General features: G+C 44.2%; 1 long non-coding RNA gene across 1 annotated transcript; it reads left to right on the forward strand.

Moving 5' to 3' along the window:
- The first annotated feature begins 651 nt into the window (after window positions 1-651).
- Window positions 652-22,544, forward strand: LOC308127490. Its single transcript, XR_013936510.1, has 3 exons — window positions 652-931; window positions 5,559-5,603; window positions 21,535-22,544. It is a non-coding gene; the product is annotated as an uncharacterized lncRNA (long non-coding RNA).
- Window positions 22,545-23,066: the final 522 nt, after the last annotated feature.

Here is a 23,066-nt window from a genome sequence, read left to right on the forward strand (position 1 = left end):
AGGTTAAATATGTGACTTCATAGTGAGTGTGTCTTGCTTCATTTGATTTTTATTTACCTTTCGTGAAAGTGTTGTGTTATTCCTTTAATATCACGACCGCGCTTGAAGAATTATCGCTACTCTGCAGCCTTAAAAGAAATAAAAAAAATAAAGCTGAAATGCTAATACATTTTTTTAAACCAACTTTTTCAGGTAAAATCACAAAAGCAGTTGTTTTTTGGTTTTTTTTTAGGGGGCAGGACGAGCTCGAGGAGAAGGGGGGGGGGTTACCATCCTAGTAGTTTCTGCTGATATTCTTAGTTTTTTTTTTTTGGGTTTGTTTTTTTTATTCTACCTCCCTGCATTTGGAGAAGACATGAAATAAGCCACCGGATCGCGCAAAGCCCCGCACACACACACACACACACACACACACACACACACACACACACACACACACACACACACACACACACACACACACGCACGCACGCACACACCGGGCTGGTTGTATAACCGGCGTTTCACCTCAGCTGAACTTGACGCATCTGGTTGATCGGCGGCGGCGCGGGACGCACGGCGGCGGCGCAGTCTGCACCCTGCGTCTGAGCGTCTGTGTCCCCGCTGAACCGGGCAGGACGGCCGGGGCGAGAGGAGCGATCGAGGAGAGACGAGGAGGAGGAGGAGGAGGAGGAGGAGGCGGAGGAGGGAGGAGGGAGGAGGGGGGGGTACGGTACACTTTCATTACCGGGATCGGCTCTCAACCTCCCCAGCATGACGACTTTTCACCAGCTCCGAATGTTGTCACCTCGTGGTTTATTGTTGTCTGCTCTTTTTGCGTGCAGACGCACAATAGGAGACGCGCCGCCGCCGGGTTCTGGGAAGTATAAAACCAGGCGGACAGGCAGTCGGACGCCCCCGGAGGACGAGACCATTGACTTGAACTTGATCGGTGCGTAATCAGATCCGCCGGTTGTTTGTTTGTTTGTGTGTTTGTGTGTCGGTTAGGTGTTTACGTTCGCTCCCAGTGCGTAGTTGGACTGTTTGACTCGGATTGGGTCAGTGACACTGTTATGACTGTTCTGAGAATCCTCCTGGTAAACTTTTAATAGTCAGGCAAAAAAAAAAAAAAATGTATATACATATTTATATATATTGGACCTGCATAGATCGACACGTAAAAAAAAAAAAAATCAATTCTCACTTTGTAGGTCGTTAGACTGTAAATTCTCCCTCGTAATGCAAGAAAAGAGGTCGCCTATTCGTGCCCTAGTTTCCCTTCGCCGGAGAGGCATAATCTTCCCCTTTGTTGTCCTCGATGCAGGCAGAGATAGGCAGCCGGCAGGATCACGTCCATCCGGAGGAAAACCTCACATCTTCATGTGAGCAGTTTGTCGGATTTCAGTTCAAATTGGTATTTAATTACATGAAAGGTAATCAGTCTATGTAAGATATACAGTATATGCTCGAGCTGTGTGGTTTCCCGCGATGCGTCACATGTGGTTTCCCCTCTGAGAAGTTTTACATGAAATTAATTCATTGAAATCCAAGTCAGCTGCGGCTTGGTTATATAGTGCAAATTTATTTTTAGAACAGGTTTCATAAAAATAAACTTGGAATTCCGGTGAGATTCTCAAACTGAGGTGCATTTGGATTTATGTGGTATTTAATGTGAACGTGGGCACCGACAGCCTTAACAGGTGCTGCACATTCATCAGGTAGGACAGATCATGTCACACAACTGAATCCAAGGGCTTTAAGCTTTTTGGCTAAAATTAGTTTATATGATAATATTGCATATAAAAAATGTGAATTTCATTCCAAGCAAGTAAAGCAACTTTGCAGGTAATTTGTGCACTAAATGTTTTGCAGGGAAATTATAATTTCTAATTATAATCGTAACTGGTTGTTTCACAGCATTTCAGTCGGTATTTGTGACCTTCCCTCATAATTTTGCGTTACTTATCATGCATGCCAAAGATGACCTCAACTTGTCGCACACCAGTAGTGCCGCCCTACGCACCTTACACTCACCACAAGTCCAAAGTTTTAGAGTGGCATAAAAATTAACTTTATTAGGTGGTATTTGGATGGGTTTTTTTTGGGGGGGGGGGGGGGGGTTGTATTGAAATCCTGCACATCTGGCTATGTGCTTTGCCTTGTGTTTGTTTTCTGCACGTGCTCCCAAGGCTTCTGTATAAGGTTTAAGGTTTGTGCTCACACTGGAGTATCGGTGGGAATCACAGTGCAGCAGTGTTTCTCTTGGAGATCGGCATTCGCTAACAGAAACATGTGCCACTGCCACATTTTCTCCATGTTTCGGTCTCTAAACTCTTTCACTGGAAAGAAGGAACAGAAGCGTCTGCAGCTGAAATACAAGCTGGGTCATGGCGACCTTTTTGGTCTCGCCGCACATTTTGCAAACAGAGTGTTTTTACGTGATCCAGTGATAATAAATGGCTATAAAGCACAATAATTGCTGTAAACATGAAAACTCCCTTGGTGCCTTGAAGAAAATTGATCAGAAACACAGGTGGGCCGCAGACAATGGACTGCGGCTCATTTCTGCACTGAGTCAGTGGGACAGGAGAGCACACATGGCTGCCGAGTGAAAATTGGCGTGATTATCTTCTGATTTGGGCTGCCACCATGAAAGCTCAGACTCTCATTGTGGGCCATTCTGTGCAGCGGCCAACACAAGAGAGGAGACGTAGGCTTGGATTCACCCAGAAATCTTCTCTCATTTGCTTTCAAGCAGAGCTCCAGCCTCCCTCCCACACACCCTGCCGCACTCTCATATCTCACGCAATTGATTGAAACCCTAAACGGCGAGATCAGGCCGAGCGCAATCCGGCCTTTCTATGAATAGTTGATTGGATGCAATGATGAATGCGGCGTGTTGTTTCTTTAAGGGCATTTCAGGTCAGAGGGTGGTAGGCGGCGGAGTTGGCGTGCGGGGGGGGGATTTTTGGCGTGCGTGGCTGATACTGCAGCATGCTGTCCCATCCTGTATTTAGCTGCGCCGAGGCACACAGAGAGCCCCGTCACTCTCTAATCAGGTCATTTGGTGTTTTGTGAACGCATGCACGTACCGCTTCAGTTTTCTCCGGGATTTAGGAGGTGTTTCGCCTCGCCTGTTTTAAATATCTTGTCTATTTTATTGTGTGCGACAGAGCCACCTTGTCATGTTCTAATCCGCACAGATGGATGCTGTATTAACATTAGGTGGGCGCCTGTCACTGATTATTTCAGTTGTCTTCTGTATTAATAATGTGGCGCGCTATGAGCTGACAGCGTAGCCCCGCACCGTATGTGCATTTCTCAGTGCAACAGGCGATTGTTTGCGTACGTGTTTGTCTCCCCGATGTGCTCTTTGCTGTCCCCACCAAGCACTTCACTTTTTTATATCTCTGCATCTCTCTGCAGGGCATTTAAGTGCTTGACCCAATTTCTCTGGCAGCTAAGAATCCACTAGTGAAGGCCTTCCTCTGTGTGTGTGTTTTGTGTGTGTGTGTTTGTGTGTGTGTGTGTGTGTGTGTGTGTGTGTGTGTGTGTGTGTGTGTGTGTGTGTGTGTGTGTGTGTGTGTGTGTGTGTGTGTGTGTGTGTGTGTGTGTGTGTGTGTGTGTGTGTGTGTGCGCGCGCGCGTGCGTGCGTGCGTGCACACGCGTGTGTTGCTCTGGGTGTTTCCTCCCTGCTTTTCTAACAGGAAGCTGATGTGGAGTTCAACTGAGGACAGGGAAAAGGCCTTTTCTTTCCACTGTGAATCATTTGAGTGAGAGAGAAAAAAAAAAGAGAAAAAAAGAGTGGAACTAGAAAAAAAAAAAAAGGGAGACCAGGCCACTGCATTGATTCAACAGTGCAATCTGGCCTGCTATTCTCTCTCTCTCACTCTCTCTCTCTCTCTCTCTCTCTCTCTCTCTCGCTCTCCCCCCTACCCCCTCTTTACTCTTCCTCTCTCTTCTTTCATTCTGTATTCTCTATACCTTTTTGTCTATTTCAGCCTTTTCTTTCCCCCTATTCTGTTTTTTTGAAATTCCTTGGATGTCGGATAGACAGCAACCACTCTGGAGGGAATCGGTGGGTTTATGGAGAGTTCACAAGTCCTGTGAGAAGATTTGATTCGGGGGGCGGGTGGGTGGGGGTGGGGGGGTTCCGTGTGAGGGCTTGATGTTGGAAAGCAAATGAAGCAGGGCTCTGTGGGGAGCAGTGCAGGTTCTTCCGGTTCGGTTTAACATACCCAAAGCTGGAAAAGAGGCTGCCTGCGTTGTGCACTTTGGAAGAGCAAAGCGATCATAAAAACACCTACACAAACTGGCTTTATTAAGGCCAGTGTGCAGGACTCTGCGGCGGATTCTCAAACTCTTTGTGTTTCTGCAAGCTGTGATAACACTCAAAAGAACAAGAGCTCAAACGAGCTGATAAAACTCTTCTTGGGCGAGTGACGAATTGCCTGAACTATTCCGTTAAATCCCTGGACACAGCCTGGATTCTAATGACCAGACATGACTGAACGCTGGCAGCGTGCATCACAATGCTGACGTCAAAAAGCTGTAATCGTTTTTGAAACGTTATGTGAAATCAATCAGTTTTAAGTTCACCGAGTTCAAATCTGTTTTAAACATTTTTTTTTTCTTTTTTCTCAAGAACCAAACTGAGACCCAGGCAAACGTCAGAAACGTTGAAGCAGCATGACCTAAACCCTAATTGTAGATAATCTCATCTTCAAGGTTTCATGTACATATTGCGGCAAAGCAAGATTAAATTTTTTTTTTTTGGGGGGGTTGAGGGAAATGAAATAAAACCAGATATTAACTGAAACCCCCTACTCAGCCTCTTTCATGTGTTTGCAAAAAATTTTTAACTGCTTCGGCCGGATGTGTGCAAGATTGAACTGGGATCGTTGTGAGACACACTGCTGCTGCAGCAAGATAGAGAAGTACATGGATGATACGTGCTTGGCAAGGAACAATAATGGAAGATGGACTCTGGGTTTTAATGAACTGTGCTTCTCATGTGATATCAGAGTGGCCCGAGCCTCACGCTTAATTTTTGGTGTGTCTTTTTAACTTTTTTTTTTTTTATAATTCTGGCATTTATTTGGTGATTATAGAGCCACTCGGAGAACATGCGTCTGTCCTGTACAGAGCCCAAGACACAATCAATATTTATTTCTTTTTTGTTTTGAGTTGAGAAAAAAGCGTCATGGAGATGTCTGTTTTCGACGTGAAAAAAATATGGATCGTAATTACGCGATTAAAAACAAAACTTATGGTTGAACGGCATAAAAAAAAAAGAAGAAGAATGAATAAATCCGAGCCGATCGTTTGCCCAACAGCAACGACTTGTAACAGCAGAAATGTTCCAGTAAGAATGTCCTGTTCCCAGCTTGTGCTGGCACACACTGAGAACAGCACGCAACAAAACCCTGCACCACGCGTCCTAATCAATCACTGATCTCCCATCAGTTTTCACAGTGGAGGTTAGAACTACTGAGCTGTGCTGCTTCAATGGTGCTGATGTGGATTTTCACTCTCTTTTGTTTCTTCTTCTTCTTCTCTTGTTTTGTCTTTTGGTGCAGTGGACTACGTGTGGGGAAGATAAGGGTCCCGAGGCTACGAAGCAGGTGAGCACACACGCTTAAACAACTTCGCTTAATTTTTTTAAATGTGTGTCCAACGTTTTATTATTTTATAGACAAACTGAAAAAAAAAAAAAATTTTAAAAATGTAATCAAAAAGTAATTAGGGGTGACTTTCAAATCCCATTTTAATAACTTGCTGATTATAATTCAAATACACTTTCTGGGCATCGCCCCTCTTCCGATGCGAAACTGCAGTTGAGACAGAAAGTACAGCGACGCTCGAACTGAACTGTCTCTGCCTAACGTCACAATGCAAGCAAATAAAGTTTTAATAGACCATAAATAAGCAAGAGTCAGATTTGAGCCAGAATGTGTCCAGCAACATGGCTCACACGGCCTCTTCCAGCGAGGGAGAGACGAGCACGCCTGCACCCCTGAGAGGAACACTTTGAGGGGATTTGATCATTGTGGATTTTATGTAATGAGACTCTCCGGGAATAAACAAACATGTTGCATGATAATTTAGTGATTTTCTATTCCCATTCCGTGAAGTCGATCCGAACAACACGGTCACTCCTCGTAAAATGTGAACTTTTTTTTATTTTATTTTTTTTTTTCCACTCTCATGGAATCGATGCTGTTTGGAAATGTGGTTTTTCAATGAAGTGTGCTGGATACGAGACGTTCCGTGCTCGCCGAGTGCAGATGTGGTGATTCACAGGAAGAATAGTTTAGAATATGCACCTGCAGTATAAAGGTGCAACTTGTTGAGGACTGCGGACGATGCTTTTGTCTTCTAATTCTTCGAAGCCCGACTGTCGCGGTCGCCTCTGTGTGTGTCAACTCTGAAAGTCACTGAATGGAAACCTCTCCGGACAAAAACACCTGGCTGTTGGAATACACACGCTTGTCTTCAATAAATTCTTGTTGGTAGTAGTTTGTCGTAACTTGCATGGGGTGGAGTTTGGTGGTACCGTGTGATTTCACTGCTGTGAGATCAATGTTAAACTCCAGAGAGTTCAGCGGGTTCACTCCAGACACGTCGCCACTAAAACTCGATGTTCCTCCTAATCTCGTTTGTCTTGTTTTATCTTGTTTTAAATGGGAAAGCAGTATGCTGCCTGCGCACCAGAGTGTCAAACATACACAGTGTGCTCTGTTGAAGCCACAGCGATTAGAGCTTCTTCTGAATTATGTATCCAACCCCGGAGTGCTCCTTTTTGCGGCCTCGATTTCACATTAAATTAAAAAATGTTTATGTTTCTCACATAGTTTTTGATATTTTCTTTATTAAACAAAACAACTTCTGTACTTCTGCAAACATTAGGAACTTCAATAGAAGAATTAATAACTATCTGCGGCTGTGAATGATGCATGATGCATTAGAAGTTGCTTTATTCACAATAAGTGGGACAGCTTTCTTTGGGGGGGGGGGGTCATGATATTTTAGCTCAGTTGGTATTTTCCTGTGACATTCTGCTTGGACTCCTTTTCGGTTCATGTTGATCTGTCTGCTTCACTCAGTGCAGTGTTGAAGTGGTGGAATATATTTAAAACTTCTAAATTGAATAGTGTCTGATTATAGATGATGATGTGTTGGAATATATATATATGTAAAAAAATTAAACTGCCAATTAAAATGACTAGTAATTCTGGCATAGAGTTTGCACGGGGGGAAAAGTAAAAAAATAAAATATTTATATATAAAATTGAAATTAAGTAAAGCATTAGGCAGAATATGTTGTGAAAGAGTACAGTATACAGTTATTACAACCTAAAGCTAAGAAATGCTTGATAAAATAAAGAAAAAAACATTTTCAAATGTCAAGTAACTCCCTTCCCAAAAAGTAACTTCTATTGCTCCTGAGAAGTATTTGTAAATAATGTTGCCTGAAAGCGTTTTGTGTTGTTTGGTTCTGCCTGTGCTGCTCTGCTCTGCTCTGCTCTGCTCTGCTCTGCTCTGAAAACGACACTGTGCTGTCTGACTGCAGCGCAGCTCATGTGTGACCTCTGCAGGTGTGACTCCATATACAACAGGCCTAAGATATTCAATGAAACATTTACACTTGAAACATTTACGCTAAACAATTTCAACATGCCCACTCATTGTTGAATTAAAAAATACAACAACATTTTGGTACGCACATTTATTTAAAAGTAGATTTATAAACATCTAAAATTGGGAAACGTGGAACTGAAACTTCTTTTCTTCTTCTTCTTCTTTTTTTTTTTAACTGCATATCAATCATCCGATCATTGAAGCCTTGTTTTTATGATGCAGATTACTATTGCTCACTTTAAATTTATTAAGTGTAAGTCAAAGCGCACAAGTCAGATGCCAGTGAGTCATGGTGTAATTTATGAAAGCAGATACAGTGTGTTTTAGGAGGTGTATAAATACATATAAATTATATGATGTGAGAGGACTGCAGCCAATTATAGAAGGGGGGAAAAAAACCAAACTTGTTTCTTCGTTAAGTTTGCACACATTGACAGCGGATTGGATTTAGTGGGTGGACACTGTAAGTTTTGAGCGTTTGGTCCACTTCCCACCACATCCTATCTTTGCGAAGAAACCCTTCATTTGACGACTCCAGCTCGAGGTCCAGTAGGCAGCCTCCCCTCCGGACAGGTGTTGTCCAGATGTGCTCGGGAGCCTCATCCCCAGGCTCCTACTGATCTCTCTTCAGAGGGACGGAGATGGAACCAGAAAGCTCTTGAATCCCCGCTACCTTCCTTGAAAAGGCTTCTTCCTTCAGTATCACATGGAGATTTGTCAAGAGTATCAAATTTACAGTCGGACAATGAATGATCCTCCACGCAGTACGTCATCTTTCATTGACGGGCTTAAAAATATAATCAGATATTCTAGTTATCAGCACTAGAAATATACATATCGCAGACTAAACTGACATTAGACACACCAGGCTCTGACAATAGTTACAGTGAAGATTGTAAAACGTCAAGTATAGTCTTTAAAGATGTTTCATTCCAAGCCTCCCACAGCGCTCTGGCTGCACTCGTTTTTTAGCATCACTGTCTCGTTTATTTGTAAGAATATTTTGTTTTTGTAACCCAGTTAACCCAGTTGTCGGTTGACTCATGGAAATCTCGTATCTCAGTTTGAAAAGCTGAGACAGTGATTATGGAAATCCTCCGTTGGGTTGTCTGGCTCCTTTCCATTTCTGTGACTCGTAAACACCGCAGTCACACTTGAAATATTTTTGACGTGCACGTGAAGCCATGGATAGACCTCACTTTATTTATTTATTTATTTATTTATTTATTTATTTATTTATTTATTTATTTATTTATTTATTTATTTAGCGCTTTCACTAATGAGGTTATTTGTCTCCCCAGTATCAGGAATAATCAATTGATTAGCTGCAGTCTGATGTTGTTATTCACATTATTTATTCTCTCTTCACTTATAATGTGTTCCTCTGGATCTCATCTCGCTTTTGAATGTGATATTAGTGGCAGGTACACAATGACTATCACTGCAAAAGCTCATGCTAATTAGGCCGTGTCTGCATATCAGGCGTGACTGGTGTCATACTTGATAACAGAACGAGTTCAGGTCCACGAGCATCCAATTACAAATCATTGCGTACGAGGTAATTATGGGGTAAAGTTCGGCGCAGTGCAACAGTGTTTGTGATTTCCAGAGGGCCGAATTACAGGAGAGGTGTAAGGTAACTTTATCTTGTGCGTGTCTGTGTTCATGAAGGAGAAGTAATCAGAGTGGATGATTGCTCTCCACCAGACAACCAGAATGAACTCTGCAGTGGCCAAAAGGATCTCTCTCTCTCTCTCTCTCTCTCTCTCTCTCTCTCTCTCTCTCTCTCTCTCTCTCTCTCTCTCTCCCCCTCTCAGTCTGGGGGCAGCCCAGCCTCCACAGAGCGTTCAGCCTCTGCTGCATTGTGGCCCGGGGCCTCATTTGAATGGGCCTTTAGTATTTTGTGTGAACAAGTCAGCGCCATTTGCATTTGTTCCAGTCACAAAGGTTTAACAGGTCAATAGGGACTCCCTGGCAGAAAACTAACACGCTAGGGTAACTTTTTTTTTTTTCTTCTCACTCCCTCCCTCACATCTCCTTCATCGCTGGGGTTGTCAGGCACCCCAGCCGGCGTATCCTGGTTGTATGTAACTCTCAAGCATGTGGTTCCTATACGTGTGTGTGTGTGTGTTTATGCATGTGTGTTTAATTGGTGATAGCAGGGTGAGAAAACAGAAACTCTCCATGCTGTGGTGACAAAAGTTTAATTAACATGCAACTTATTTGAGTGACAGAGGGGGTTTGTTTTGTGTGTCTGAAAGGGGGAAAAAAAAGAAAAAGAGTACAGACTTTCTTTCACCACACACACACACAAACACACACACACACTAACTAACACAAAGTTTTGCATCCAGAGTGTTTACACTCTTAATAAAAAAAAATTCGAACTTGGTGTAGAACAATGCATGATGATATGTGGGGGCTAATTGCACCTCACCAGCCTCACTGCACACTTCACAAGTGTGATGGCAGCAGAAATGACCATTGTGCCATTTATAAAGAGAAAAAAAAAAGTATCACTTTGTTCGATCGGCTTTCAGTTCTTTTTCTTCTCTTCTTTTAAAAAACTTGTGTCATTACAGGAAAAAAAACAACTTCTTCTCTCTGTCTCTAGAAACAAACAAGACCTTGTAGGTTTGTCAGATTCCCAATGGAAACTAATGGAGGCTGTTGGCTTAAATATGTCGAGCCTGTTAACGTGTAATTTTTCAATTCAGTGACTTCCAGCTTAGAAATAATCTTTAAAGCAGATGTCTGTTTCTTATACATGTTAATATTCATATAAAGCTCCCAGTGTGGCACGTTAAAATGATTTCACATGTCTAAAGTAAATTGCTTGCTAATTTGTACGGAGGTACTTTTTTACTAAACCATTGAAGCCAGTGTTGGTCCCAGTGTTGCAAAGCTGTTGTTCCTGAGCCAGTGGGCCTTTTTGAAGGGGAACATTTTAGAGAGGAAAGAGAAATGTCTCATTAAAGATTTATTGTGATTTTTGGACGGGTAGCTAAATTGACTCTTTTTTTTTTTTTTTATGGGAATATTTTCTACCGAGCGTAGCCTCTTTCGCTCATGTGGCTCACTTGGGGCTTCTCGGCATCCAAGATCAACAGCACAGTGAATGATCTTTCTCTACCGACGACATGATTATTTGAAAAACCTCAAAAAAAAGAAATATGATCTTAGAGCAAGTAGTGAGCTTAGCTCTTTACATATTTGATAAAGTCTCGTTGAGTGCAGATCAATGTTGATGCAGGTTTCAATTGGAGTCTACATACTTAAAGATTTCATGGCTGAGTGAATCAATGCCTTGCTCAAGGTCAAACATGGGTATAACTCACACTTCCTTTGTAATTCTGCATTATAGATGCACATTCTTACGTCAGCGTCAAACTCCTTTCTGTTTAAAATGTGTTTACATGTGTTAGCGTAGGTACAGTCTGCGTAGCAACTGAACGCTCTGCTCCCTTTATATCCAAGTCAGAGGGCAAATGAGTCATTTTCTTGTTCCGGGCATTAATTAGTTTAATCACCGTACACACTAACGTGCACTCGATAAGGAACTCCCCTTAGTGAGTTGGCGCACAAAGCATAAATATAGAAGGGAAGACCGACATACGCAGACACCGTGTATATAGTAGGATTTAAAACGTATGTACACATCACGCACAACTGTACTCATGATTGAGACACACGCCAGCACTTTCTGAGTAGCGTCCGAGATTATTTCGCTGGGACGTTTGACAGACAGCGGAGGAGAGCAAAGTCAAATATTTCATGGCGGACCCGAGCGGGAGCCGCATCTCGCAGCGCCGCTGCCGTGCCGACCCGAGCCCGCGCGAGTGCAGCGCTGCGCTGCGCTCCGCCGTATTTTTGTTGTCGATTGTTTGTGTTTGAGCCGTGTGACCCACTATTTGCACTGCCGTCCCCATTATGTCCGGAAACTCGCTGCAACCGGGTCCCGGGCAAAGAAAAAGCGAGGCGAGAGCCCAGCGTCAGGTGCTACAAGCTTGGAGCTAGGCCTGCAGCCAGGCCCAGAGAGCCAGACCTGGCAGCTCCGAGGCTGCGACGTGTGAAACGCTGCACACAAAGGAACTCACTCCATCTGTATGCACCCTACATAGGCAGGCTTTTGTTGCAGCCGACAGGCACATGACTGCTAGCATCTTAACCCCTGAGAGCCAGCGTCTCCTTCCCTCTCAGTCGACAGCAACACTGCAACAGACACCAGTGAGTCAATACTTTTTTACAACAAAAACAACGGTGGATTCAAAGTATTGTTGAGCGGTTTCATCATTTCAGGCACGTTTGATATCTTAGCGCACATTTCGTGCCTGCGAGTCTTTTCAGATGAGCGATACGTGTAGAAATGTTGGAATATGACTTTAGAACAAAACGTACACGGAGCTATAACGAACAGTTCAGGTGATGTTCATGACAAAAAAGTTTCCGGATAGAAATCAAAGTTAGAAACGGTGTCGAAACAAACAGTTGAGGTTGATAATGAGGTCAGCCAATAACAGTAAAGAAACTTGAATTAACAGTTAAAATATGCAGGTAAATATTTTCGGTCTTTGTTTAGGAATTTACAAAATATCAAGATCAGGTTCGACAGCAACAATTCTTACATACAGTTGAAGGTTTTTTTTTGTGTGTTTAGTGCAATGCCGGCTTTTTGTTATTTGTCTGAACGTTTTGCATCAAGTTCTGGGGACAGTTCAGAAATGAGTCTGCCGATTCCCTCTGGGAGACGTCTCAGTAAAATCCAATTAAAGATAAATACTCAACGAAAGCAGCAATGAGGAGATCCTCCGACCCATTAGCACTCTTAATCTTTCAATTTGAACATGTTCTAGGGTCGTCCTTGAGTTAGTGTTAAGCATCACACACAGACACACACACACACACACACACACACATGCACACACTTGTTCTCGGTCTGGGAATGGTTTTCTCATTAAACCTCAGTAAACCAGCAATAAAAATAATTAAACAAATTGTCTAAATTCAGAACCTTGTGAATGCATGCCGTCGGTCACACATAGAAAAACTCATATGCCTCCTGTTACCTCGTGGAACCCGGACAGCTCCAGACTCCAGTGTGTGTGTGTGTGTGTGCATGTGTGTGCATGTGTGTATGTGTGTGTCTTTGCATGTGCGAGGCCTGCAGCCTGTGTGTTCAGACTCGTGCTCAATATGAAATCCAACGAACGCTGCATTCGATGCGTTCCTGAACCGTTAGTCAGCTGAACTGGATGTGGGCGACTGAACATGCTGCCATTCGGTCAAGTGTCGGATTTATTCATTTATTTTCAAACTGAGGAGATGTGGACTAAATCAGGGACAAGTCATAGAGTTAAAATAAATAATGGCTGCACATCATCCCCCCACCCCCACCTCCCCTCCCACTAGACACAGCTACCGCCATCTTCCTGGTATTAAATGTGGGCGTACCGTCCCGAAGGGGGCTCGGGTGCGCAGGGTTCCTATTTGGGCCACGCTAGGCCACACAGGCCCCGTCCAGGGTGCGGTGGTTCTGTGACGTGGCACTAAACTAGAGCCAACAGCAGGTCCGAGTGCTTAAGAGGTGCTCCTGCTCCCTGAGAACACCAGAGACCCGCATCGCGAGCCGATGTCTAATAAGAGCTGCAAAAAAAATGATCATTTATTCATGGGATGGACCCCAAAATGTTGAGCAGTGAGTATCCGTGAATGATGAGAGGTGCTTGTGTGTGTCGCGATGAGGCGTGAATTTTCATACGTAGAAGAGGAAAAGCGTCTGAAAAGTTTGACTTTTATCCATATATTTAATCGGCTTAATTACAGTTTCAGTGAATTGTTTTTGTTTTGTCATGATGAATCAGGGACAGACTGAAGTGACACAAGTGTTTTAACCTTGAGAAGCACTTCACTGTGAATTTAGGACATTCTTTTTCTGTCTTGTCTACATTTGCAGATGCTGCGAGTGAAAATATTGAATACAAGCTTGATTGAGTCTATATTAGTTCTGCTGTAAATTTACATCAAAGAAACAAGGGAAAAAAGTTTTGGAGTTTTTCTTTTTCTTTTCTTTTTTTTTTGCCAAGGGTCAGAGTGACATTTCTTTATTCCCTGAATAAAAATCCCTCATTACATCTTGAAGATGGGCGATTTATTTTGGTAGCTAAATTAGAAGCCAAACTTTCCTAATGAACCAGACAGTTGCAAAATGACCTAGAGAGGGGAGTTTCATGGTTAACTGAAAGTAGGACGATCATTCTCCCGAAGCACTGCCCTTACTTTAATGAAGAAGAGCTGCAGAAAGGACAAGCTGTGACGCCGTCAGAGTGCTGCTTGTTTAGGATTTACTGTCCGTTTGCCTGTTTTAAAAGCTGTTTTAGGCCGCTCGTCTCGAGCCGAGTCGCGCTCAGATCGATTTCGTCTCTGCTCTTCTCCAACCTTTGCTCTCCTTGCTGCCGAATAGGCTCCCTTGCACACAGACGCTGGGTTTTCAGAGGTGAGTGGCTTAATGATTGTCAAATAAATACATCTGAGTCAAAGTGCTCAGTCATTGACCCTGAAAAGTGTGAACTGGCTTCAGAAAACACGTCACAACAGTTTAGTTATATTTTCGTTTTAGTTGTTCTTGTAGCTTTCCACCACGTTGTGTCTCTTTGTAGCTTTATTCCCTCAAGACTTTCCTAAACTAAGTTTGTCAAATATCTTAGTAACTTTGGAAAGAAAAAAGTCTTTGCTAGTTTTAATACAATATAAAAAAAAATTAAACATATGCTGTCAGATCTAAGTGTTTTAAATGATGCGTCCATGAAAAAGAGGATTTTCTTCAAAGATTCAATGTGTCTAAAAGGTCCGAAATTCATTAATGGGCATTATTTTAACGGCTTATTTTATTTCCACAGCTTTATTTATTAATTCGTCTCTGTCGGAACATCAATTTCATATTGGAAAAGTATTTCTGACAAATGAACACACTTCCCTCTTTGATTTTGATTGCTCAACCCAGATACTTGTAATTTATTAAAAAAATGCCAGCAAAAACTATACTTCCGATACTTTATATCGATATGATATATTTTAAATAATGCACTTCAAAAAAAAAAAAATTGTTGTACATGATGAACATGTGTTCCATAAAACATTCATTCCAACTTTGGTGTTTCACCCTCAAGTTTTGAGAAGAAAAAAAAAGAGAGCAAGAGAGAGAGAGAGAGAGAGAGAGAGGGAGAAGGGAAATCTATTTTGAAAGTCAGTGCAGCAGGATGCAGGAAATTCAAATTATAATTACATGCTGCTTAAAATACGTTCCTTTTTTGAAGGTGTAGTTTTTTTCGCGGGGGAAAGGGAAAAACATTTAGTTTTTTCTTAGTAGGTGACATATCTGAAACTCAAATCATAGTTATTTTCCTTTAAATAAAATCTACACATTATAAATAAAACAACATAATTGTATATTTTTAATAGATAAAGAACATAAAAAAATCTTGATATATTCATATGATCAAATCATTATTTTACTGAAGTAAATTAGATTCCGAATGGTTTCAGTATTCACTAAATAGTCAGGTTTTATTTCATACATATTTATCAATGCTGATGTCGACGTACTGTGCGCATAATATCTTCTTCTTTTTTTTTTTTTTAACATCTTTGGCTTCTTCAGCATATGTCACGGGGGTAAAATGAGGATGAAATACTGCAACACTTCATTTTTTCTAATTCCGGCAGGAAGTATCTGAAAATACATACACGCTTTGCACCAATTGAAATGCATCATTTTAAACAAAAACTTTTACAAAGAGTTCCTTCGACGTGACATTTCTGTAAAATTATTCGACAATTTGCCACAGTCTGTTCTTCATCCTTGAGAGTGTGCGCAGGGTTAACCTTTGTATCTTTGTATCTGTTGGAGCCAAAGAGACTGAAGGAATTTAGATGTTCAGCTCGCACGCTGTCGTCTCACTGCGGCTTCCCGGTGCAGCTTTTAAAACACACTTTTATTTACAGGGTTGCATTTAAATGTTGTACAAGGTGCAGCTTTTTTTTATGGGGGTTTGCCCCGGTTTTAACCAGAGTGTGAGTGGCTGCATCACTCAGGCCACCATCTTGTCTCCTCCTGTCCTCCATTTTGTGATTTTGTCTCTTAGATGTTCTCACCTGCCTCAATCGAAATTGCATCGACGCGTCTCTGGCTTTCACTCTTAAGCCATATAAAATAAATTCGACAAGTGTTTACTCCTTTTTGTTGGACACATTTTTTATTTCTCTGCGTTCATCGTCCAGCTTTGTTTCTTTACTGACACCTAACCTGTTGGAAAAGTCTTTTCTTTCTAACTTGAAGCGCCCTCCTTGAAAGCTGAAGTCTCCATGCTCCTGCTTTAAGTGTAAAGACAGACACAACTCTTCAAAGAGGGGACCGAGTCCTATTTGACAGGGTGTTTATCTCTTGAAACAATTTGTCCATGTAATCAGCAGCACTCAAGTTCAAGGATGCATGCGGCATTAGCTTTTACAGCTCTGCAGCGCAAGCGACTGTGACCCGCAGCCCCATAATGGCCGCCTAGGGTCACGGAGGTTAATAGAGACTGATGTATGAGGCCCCAGACTGACATCCCAAAGGGGATGGCCCCTTAATCCTTATTAGGCTTCTGTGTTAGTGATCCTTACCTTTCAAAGCAAACAGCACGCTCTCTTTGCCATGGGGCCCCAGCCTGCCCCCGGCGTTACACTTCTGACCCCGAGGTCATGGCCTTTGTTCACAACCCTTCAGAGGCTGACCCTAAGGGTCACGGCTGTAATGGAGAAGTTGTTGAGGCGCGTGCTGCCGAGGGGCCCCTCAGTAGACCACCTTGTAGAAGGATCCGGCCCCGCCGCACTGGTCACCGAAGAGCGGAGGAAGTGTGTCTAAGTGTGTGTGTGTGTGTGTGTGTGTGTGTGTGTGTGTGTGTGTGTGTGTGTGTGTGTGTGTGTGTGTGTGTGTGTGTGTGTGTGTGTGTGTGTGTGTGTGTGTGTGTGTGTGTGTGTGTGCTCACCACAGTAGGAATGTACAGATGAAGCTGTAACTTCCAGGCTTTACATGCAACAAGGGGAAATCTTGTGTGACTACTCGCCATTCAGGGGAAAGTTTTCAGTTCCCTACATTGTGACATTTTAAACACAATAGGTCCAAAGGAGGGCTCATTTATCTCGGCTTAAGTTTTATTAATCAATAAATCAAAACTACCTGTATAGTACTGGAAAGAAAAACCATAAATGTTGAGCATAGGTTTTTATTTATTTATTAATTTTCTGTATTTTATTTACGCCTTCAGATGAGACGCTTTAATTTCACTGCAGTTCATGTTGTAATTCGTGCAGTTTCTTGTGTTTTGCGTCATTGAATATCGTGACAGTGTGTATGTGCTATAAATCCTAATCTCTGTATGTTTGTGTATTTTTAATAGTGTGTCCGGATGACTCACGAGGATGTAAAAACACTAAAAGTCTGATAAGACCATTGTATCATTGACTTCATTGTGCATTAAAACTCGTGTTGGCTGTGAGATATTCACAGATACGTTCTCATGGTGAATCGTACATCACTGGAAGATTTACTTAGACACTCGGTGTTAAAGGATCTTTCCGGCATCTAATCTGTCTTTACTTCCAAAGCAGCAGATGTTCATATCAAGGCAGCATCACACGTCGGCAATTTAATAAATTCTTTGCGCAATTACAGTAAACACTATGCAAGGCAGTCCACAGCCCGGCGTTCACCTGGAGGTGAAGAGGTTCTGTTAATATATGGAGGAGATTGTGTTTGTGGACATATAAAGATGTCATAAAGGAGGTTGTTCGTGTTGGAGTTTCTTCAATGGCAGCATTACGCAGGCCGCTCCTGCAGGGGCGAGGCCGCGCAGAGGGCTACAGTGTCAGAAGTTGGCAGCCGAGCCAAAACCAGAGCCGTATCCTCGCATGAACTCTGCACGACGTACGGTGCAGCGGCCCCTGCCAAGTTTTTTGAATTCCTGCCACATGTTAGATGGTAAACAACTGACTTGCAGAAACAGTGTCTCTGCTGGTTGATGAAGAACAAGGGGGACACGTCTTCAATTTGCAGCGGCGACGTGCATTATGTTTACATCGTTGTTTGTTGTGCAGTCAGCCTGCACTTGCAGTGAAATTTTGCACTTGTGGCACTTGCAATTGGCTCAAAGACGTGGCGAGATGTGACGTCACAGGGCTCAGCCCGGTAACCGTTTGGTCCCCGACCCGTTTTTATTTTCTCTCATCAGGAAACCTGAGCGACTTTTTTATCTCGATAAACTGCATTTGAAACCATCGGTTGCCTGATTTCTGTCCCCGGTAGTGATCGGGAGTCCTTTTTGTCCCGTCCTCCGTCTTTTTGTGCATCGTGTGTTTGTGATACGTGCGGCGGTGCAGCAGGAAACAGAACACAGAGAAACAGAGTTTTATTGTAGCCCGTGGAAAACTGAGGAGAGTTCTGCAAGACAAGTGCACCCATTCGCTGTCTCTCCCTCTTTCTCTCTTTCTCCAAGTCCGTCCTGTGAGGTAGAAAGGCACACAGCAGCGTAACGCCTTTTCTTCCAGCCTCCTAGACTGAGAGCAACGAGGTAGGACACACTGCAGCTAACCAAGCGGCCATGTTCCTTCGTTTTGCTGTTCACCAGCTCGTACTTGCTGTTTTCTTTGCCAACTTCTCCCCAGTCGAGGAACATCTGTATTAAAAAAAACCAAAAAAAAAAACCAACTAAAGATGAGGAGGTTTCTGCACCTTCCATCTGTTTGACTGTGTGTGAATCCTCGTCAGGCGACGTGTGGAAAAGAACGACAGATTTAAAATCGAGGCTAGCTAGCTGCACTGCTCAATGTGAAATCCGACGTTTTGTTGGACAATTTCCCCTTTTCTTCCTCTCTTTTGTACGGCCGCTACTTCGGGGAGAGAAGAGGGGGGAAATTTTGCCAGTGTTGAGTTCTGAGTTCCTTTTGGGAAAGAGAAGACTGAAGGGGAGGGGAATGGTGTCCAAAAGAGAGGAAGTTGTCTTTTTTTTTTTTTTTTTTCTTTGCCATGGGGGAATCTGTTGAAAACAGCGACGAGGCATTGCAACATTCTGGCCACAGAGAAAAGTTTTTTCGGGGAGGGAAGTTTTGGGTGGAGACCGGGACGGGTGTGAAACAACCTTCAGCGTGCTGATGCAGAGGTTAGCAGGTGTGCACGAGACAGCCAGAGAGAGACGGAGGGATAAAGGGAGACAGCAGGGGTGGTATCTGGCTGAGGGAAACGCTCAGTGCAGGGCTGTTTATTACTGTAGGCTTTAACTGTGCTACTGACAGGACAAGAAAGGGTGCAAGACAGAATAGGCTGGACACAGAACGGGAGGCGGCGGGGGGAAGGAGGGTGCGGGACATGAGCGGAGTCATCAGCAGAGTCCATTTTATCGCTCGGTTCCTGCCTGAGATCTCTCCTTGTTCGCGCACAGGACCGCCGCCGCTGCTGCTGCGGTTCGCAGCAGGGTGAAGGTGGCCTGGCGATGGCACATAGCGGGCGCACTGCGGTAAATATTAGACGGTTTTACAGCAGCGTTCACTGTTGCAATCATGGCGGGTCAGTCGCACCCAGGTGCTTATCTGGTTTTCATTGCGTGCCAAGGCGGATCGTTGAGCTTTTTAACTCCTGAGCATGATCATGCAAAAGGACGCCCCGGGTCCAAACAGAATTCGTCACTAATCGTACCTGCCATTCTTTTCTTTTCTTTTCTTTTTTTTTGGCCTTTATTTAGAGCTTCCTCGCCGCCTGGAAGTTTTGTGTTAGAGGACACGTGGGTCAAAGAAAAATGGCTGTTCGCAAACTCAACGCAGCAGCGGCAGCTTCTGGAAAAAAATAAATAATAAATAATAGAGCTACTTTGTTAATCTTTTGCTCGAATCTTAGAATCTTAGAATCAGGTGTTGCACGTCGTCCCAGAATCCTGTAATCATTCGGGAATGCGTCTTTGCGACGACTCTCCTCTTCAGAAAAAGTGCACCGTGTCCCCCACCCCCCCACCCCCACCCCTCAAACTCTCTACCGCCACCTTGGCTGCCTCCCCACCCTGCCCCGTGCATGCGCACGTTGCACCGGTGCCAGTGATGAAAACGCGTAGTGCACACGCACTCCCACACGTCCCTGTTTCATCATCAGCTGAGCTCGTTCTCCTCCACTCACGTCTCTTCTCCCCTCCCTCTCTCGCCCCCTCCCCTCTCTGCTCTCGCTTCTTTTTCTATCCATCGCTCTCCTCCTCCTCCTCTCTCCCTGGGTCCCGGCCACATGCGAGAGGGTAGACTAGGACGCTGCAGCTCTGGAAAAAAAAAAAAAAAAAAAAGAGGGGAAAAACGCTCTGCTGCTATTTCTACAGAGCAGGCCCTCCCCTTTAGCTGGTCTGTGCCAAAAGAGGGAGGGATTTTTTACTACTCCCAGTCTCAGGATTTTAACCCTCTGCCTGCTCTCATTTCTCTCTGCAAGATCTGCTCCTCTATATCATGCAACAAGTGGCGTTGCTTGACTCCTGCTTCGTGATCACAGCGCCATTCCTGAAGACATTCTTGGAACACGAGTTTCCTCGTGCGTTCGCTCACGTCTTCTTCGCCTGGGTTGCCGGTACAGATAAACTGGACTGGGTAGAATCTGTGATTTTGCTGCAAAGGTCTTGAGGCTGTGTTGCTTGATTGCGCGCCATGCCTGGTTTTTTTTTCTCCTCGTGGGTCCTCCATTAAGGCTTTGGAGGAAGGCAGCAGTTGGTTGCATGCTTATCTTTGGACCCGCTCTTTTTTTTTTATTCGCATTACATCTGCATGTTTCTTGTATCAAGTTGAGTATTTTCGTGTATTTTTCTCTGCCCTTATGTACTTTGCCCTCCACCTTTCCTCACCCTTTCCATCTTTAAACCTGTCCCTCTATTGGGCTTTCTGCCCCACCCTCTCTTTCTCATGCCCCCCTTGCCTTCTCTCTCTCTCTCTCTCTCTCTCTCTCTCTCTCTCTCTCTCGCTCTCTCGCTCTCTCGGGCAGTCTCCAGTGAAAGGGGAGCAGGAGGGCGGAGCAGCGATGGGGCTTTTTCTGGGACAGGTGCCAATTCTACACAAAAGACACAAAAATCCAAAAAAGAGTGTGATATGTTCCCAACGACAGGAAAAAAGTGTCGTGCTTCAGGAACGGATTTGTAGCAGCTCCGTATGTGTACATGTGTAACTCTTTTCCTCTCGCAGGACTGTTTGTGAGTAGCAGCAGAGATCTTGAATTCTCTTCCTTCCCCCTCTCGCTCGTCTCTCTTGCTCCCGTGAAGGCATTTGAGTTTCGAGCGGGGAAAAGAAGGAGGGGCGGGTGGAGTTAGGAAGGGGCAGAGAGAGGCGGAGCCTTTCCGCCTATCCTCCCTGCCAAGTCTTCTGCATTATTCATATGCCCGGGCCAGTGCTGTGATATGACTGGCTGCCTGGCTTAGCATTCATCCGACATTCAGCAGCTCTGTTTGCTAACATTCCTCATTCAAAGCCTTGTTAACTGCCAGACGGGAGGAACACGCGACTCCATGGGAAACCCACATGGCCTCCCCATTGTGGCGGGCCCTGACAGTCTCAGACTAGGAGGTGGCAGACAGGGGAGCGACGAGAGAGGTAGTGGTTTAGTAAATATTAGAAAGCAGCTAGCTGGGGTTTGGTTACCCGAGGCTTAGAGACAGGTTTGGGGCAAGGCAGCCGGATCGTCAGGGTAAATCCCAGACTGGGGGGCAGACAGACACACAGCCAAGGCGTTGAGGCAGACAGAGAGGGAGGCTGGTACTTTCTGGGACTCTGAATGGGTCTCTCGTTGGCGTGCCCGCCTACTCCTTGCAGAGAGTGCAGAGCTGTGTGACTGAATTCGAGCTCCTTCTCTGCCCTTCCCTACAGAGAGGATCTGTGGACGTACACTGTGCAGCTCCCGACGAGTCCAGAACTGTGAACGTCGGAGATTTCTCGCTCCATCCCGGATAGCCGATGGCTCTGGTGTCTGCCAGGCGCTTCAAAGTCTCACCGGGTAAGTCGAGAGAGCATGTGTGGGTGTCGAGGTAAGAGTCTGGGTGCATGTATACTTACTTTGTGAGGCATACGCGCATGCTGAGGGTATCTTTTGGCTTAACAAATGCGGGGCGCTACATGGTTGGACCCGTTCTCCACGCTTGTGTCTGTAAACGTGGTGTCTGGGTGTTGTTTCCTCCAGGGCTATCCGGGGAGAGAGGGCTTAACTATATATAGGCAAACCAGGAGGAAAATGGCATGGGACTTTGAATTATGACGAAACACAGCCAAAGTCTTCCCTGCGATGCTCCGACCTTTAGTTTTGATTCCCAGCCGGAGTTTTTTTCTGGGTATGATAAAGAAACGGTTTCAGAGGGAGCAGAGAGGGACTAGTGGTGTAATGTTGGGCTAAGGGCCAGACAAGGCCTGCTACACAAGGCCGAGCCCCACCACAACGCTCTCTCTCTCTCTCTCTCTCTCTCTCTCTCTCTCTCTCTCTCTCTCTCTCTCTCTCTCTCTCTCTCTCAGTCCCTATGTGAGCACGTTTCTCCCTCTTCTTCTGCCCCAGTCATTCACCCTTTATTCCTGTATTTAAAACCCGATTCTCCTGAACCGGTGTGACGTTTGTTGTCTGTCAGAGACGGTATATGATTTGAAAACGGGTCGACATTGACACGTAGCTGTAATAAAGCTGGAACGGTCGTTTTGTACATACAGTTTGTAGTGCTGTATTCGCGTGGGGCAACTTTAAAATGCTTATTTAGATTTTTTTGCATTCTTAACAGCAAAAACAAGCAACACAACAGGCTGTAAACACTTTCTTGGTTATATTCTGACCAATATGAGCTATACCATCCCATTTCAGAGGTGACTATAAAAGAGCAGTTTGCTTTTTATTTTGGAAAAAAAAAGAAAATTTAAATGTGAGGTTTCATCAACATTCTTTCCACACATGCGTCACACACGAAAAAGAATATCGAGCTTTAATTTGGGCTTTTATTTGTCACATTTTTCACATAATTAAAAAATGCGCCACACCCTTCATCAACGCCGTCATGCATCTTTTGATTATCCGTTTTTTATAAACAATCTCAGGTTGAAAATATCGTCTTTTTCTCCACACTGATCGTCCGTGTGTGTGTGTGTGTGTGTGTGTGTGTGTGTGTGTGTGTGTGTGTGTGTGTGTGCGTGTGTGTGTGTGTGTGTGTGTGTGTGTGTGTGTGTGTGTGTGTGTGTGTGTGTGTGTGTGTGTGTGTGTGTGTGTGTGTGTGTGTGTGTGGCTTTATACTGAACACCTCAGCACATCAGAGTCGACCATGACCAAAAGGTAGGAGTGGAGGCAGCGTGAGTCATCTCAGATAGCTGTAGTCATCCCACCTACATCCTACGTTTGACAGGCCTATTCATCCACCACTCTCCCACCA

This window comes from Lipophrys pholis, assembly GCF_963383615.2.
Source record: "Lipophrys pholis genome assembly, chromosome: 22".
In the NCBI taxonomy this organism is placed as follows: domain Eukaryota; kingdom Metazoa; phylum Chordata; class Actinopteri; order Blenniiformes; family Blenniidae; genus Lipophrys; species Lipophrys pholis.